The sequence below is a fragment of the Macrobrachium rosenbergii genome, chromosome 41, assembly GCF_040412425.1.
Source record: "Macrobrachium rosenbergii isolate ZJJX-2024 chromosome 41, ASM4041242v1, whole genome shotgun sequence".
NCBI lineage: Eukaryota > Metazoa > Arthropoda > Malacostraca > Decapoda > Palaemonidae > Macrobrachium > Macrobrachium rosenbergii.
The window spans coordinates 23202231-23205380 of NC_089781.1; positions in this window are offsets into that span (position 1 = coordinate 23202231).

Sequence of the window (3150 nt, forward strand, 5' to 3'; positions counted from 1 at the left end):
GAAGTTAACCTTGGACATTCAGAGACTTTTCCCCAAAAAATTGATCGAGATTAAAAAAGCCCAACTTCAGGCTGCGTTTAGTAATGCAACACCATCTGCTTTTAACCGGACTGTCGCTCTTGATAAACTGGTTCGCCTTCTTGTTCGTTTTTTGCTTTTCAGGCGCTTGAAAGCACAATGATACGTTTCAGGCCGGTCTGCTTTCCTAGAGCGCTTTTGCCTGCAGGTAGGGCATCCCTATGCAACCCCTCGCCTGTGGGTCCGGTTTTTTTAGAAGGAGTCGTTGGCATTTACTGATAAAAAAATTGAAATTAAAACAAGCTAAGGGCGTGACTTCCTGATCGAGTTTTTTTTCTCTCTCTCTCTCTCTCTCTCTCTCTCTCTGGCTCTGTCTCTGTCTGTCTGTCTCTCTCTTTCTCTCTCTCTCTCTCATGCAATTTTACAAGGCCAAAGGAGAACTCGCTAAAAGTCTCTCTCTCTCTCTCTCTCTCTCTCTCTCTCTCTCTCTCTCTCTCTCTCTCTCTCTCTCTCTCTCTCTCATTTTTAAAGGGCCGAAGAAGAGCTTCTAAAAGTCTCTCTCTCTCTCTCTCTCTCTCTCTCTCTCTCTCTCTCTCTCTCACACACTGAGGGACCTGGGGCAACCCGAGCGATCTGAAAGGTCTGTAAGTTAAGGTAAGTCTCTCTCTCTCTCTCTCTCTCTCTCTCTCTCTCTCTCTCTCTCTCTCTCTCTCATTTTTAAAGGGCCAAAGAAGAGCTTGCTAAAAGTCAACAGGGTGAGTCACTTTCTACATCGCCAGTCGTACCTCACTTCCTATTTCCGATGAGTATAATCAAAGGATTTTGGTGGCTGATAAGCTAGTATTTACTGCCGTTTTACTTTTCTGAAGAGAAAACTATTGTGCCGGCTTTTTTGTCTCTCCGTCCGCACTTTTCCTGTCCGCCCTCAGATCTTCAAAACTACTGAGGCTAGAGGGCTGCAAATTGGTATGTTGATCATCCACCCTCCAATCATCAAACGTACCAAATTGCAGCCCTCTGGGCCTCAGTAATTATTTTAACCTATTTAAGGTTAAATTTAGCCATAATCGTGCTTCTGGCAACGATATAGGATAGGCCACCACCGAGCCGTGGTTAAAGTTTCATGGGCCGCGGCTCATACAGCATTAACCTGAGACCACCGAAAGATAGATCTGTTTTCGGTGGCCTTGATTATACGCTGTACAGAAAATTCGATTGCGCCGAAGAAACTTCTGCGCGCATTTTTTACTTGCTAGACTTGAGACGGAATATTAATATAATACTAAGAGCGTTGAAATACAGCCTCAAAATTAACCAGTTTCCGAAAAATTCCAATAACTTTTTATTTGCTGTTGCTTGGTCCACTTTTCACATTCTTTGGAGAAAACGAAAAGTGAAAGTAAACCGTTCAAGTGAAGTGAAAAGAGAAATTTTTGGTTATGATGTACTTAAATCTCCTTTATGTTCTTTGCGTACGCTTTTACGATAATATAAGTCGTCGTTTAGTAAAACGTACGATAATATAAGTCATTGTTTAGTCAAACTTACGATAATATAAGTCATTGTTTAGTCAAACTTAACATAATATAAGTCATTGTTTAGTAGGACTTACGATAATATAAGTCATTGTTTAGTAAAAACTTACCGTAATATGTCATTGTTTAGTAAGACTTACGATGATATAAGTCATTGTTTAGTAAAACGTACGATAATATAAGTCATTGTTTAGTCAAACTTACAATAACATAAGTCACTGTTTAGGAAAACTTAACATAACATAAGTCATTGTTTAGTAGAACTTACGACAATATATGTCATTATTTAGAAAAACTTACCGTAATATAAGTTATTGTTTAGTCAAACTTACGATAATATATGTCATTATTTAGAAAAACTTGCCGTAATATAAGTCATTGTTTAGTCAAACTTACCATAATATAAGTCATTGTTTAGTAAAACGTACGATAATATAAGTCATTGTTTAGTCAAACTTACGATAATATAAGTCATTGTTTAGTCAAACTTACGATAATATAAGTCATTGTTTAGTCAAACTTACGATTATATAAATCATTATTTAGTAAAACTTACCATAATATCAATCATTATTTAGTAAAACTTACCATAATATCAATCATTATTTAGTAAAACTTAACATAATATAAGTCACTGTTTAGTCAAACTTACGATAATATAAGTCATTGTTTAGTCAAACTTACGATTATATAAATCATTACTTAGTAAAACTTACCATAATATAAGTCACTGTTTAGTAAAACGTGTGGTGATATGAGTCATTGTTTAGTCTTTATTTGCATTTTGTTCTTAAGTAAGCACAGGCAGGTCAGATTCTGTGACTAAACCAAAAGCTAAGGTTTTGAAGGAAATACAATCCCTACTAAGCAGATTTCAACAGTGAAACAACGGCAGAAGCCTCCCTCTATATAGGGATTAGAAGACAGTTAGAATGGTATCCTTTAACCTGTACTAACCAGTCGGAATACGTCCTAAAGAAACACTGGATGCCCGTTAAGACAACAATAGATGTTGACCTTTTCAAAATTCATCATTTTGGTTTCCTTTCACCAGACATCCGAATTACAATGATTTGTGAGTGGAAATAAATAAAATGCTCTTTGTTGTTCTTATAGAGTATTGTATAAAATACTAATGCTCTTTGCTGTTTTTATAGAGTAGACTATTTAAACAAAAACAATATATGAATATCTGAAAATACAAAACAAATTTTATTTTGGTTCTCGGGTCTTGATTATTTTCCCTAAATTTTTCGACAAAGGGCAAAATTTCAGTGGAATTTATCTTGTCAACAACCATTCCTCTTCAAGTGAAAGTGCTTTTTCTACGGGTTACTTAGGAGCAAGGGCCCGTGCCAGCACATGGCTGGCCCTACTAAAAAAAAAAAAAGCACATAAAAGGTAAAACAGTAACATGGCAATTATATTCCACCATTCCGCATTCCTTTCACGTTTTTAGACCGGAATTAATTATCTATTTTTTTTATTTATCTCCGATTTAATGAGAGCTCGAACGAGCCCACTAAAAGGCGAAGGCCGTGTACGGAACTTAATGAGATTCGCTTAACAGGAATGACCCTTGTCCGGATCTGTCGAT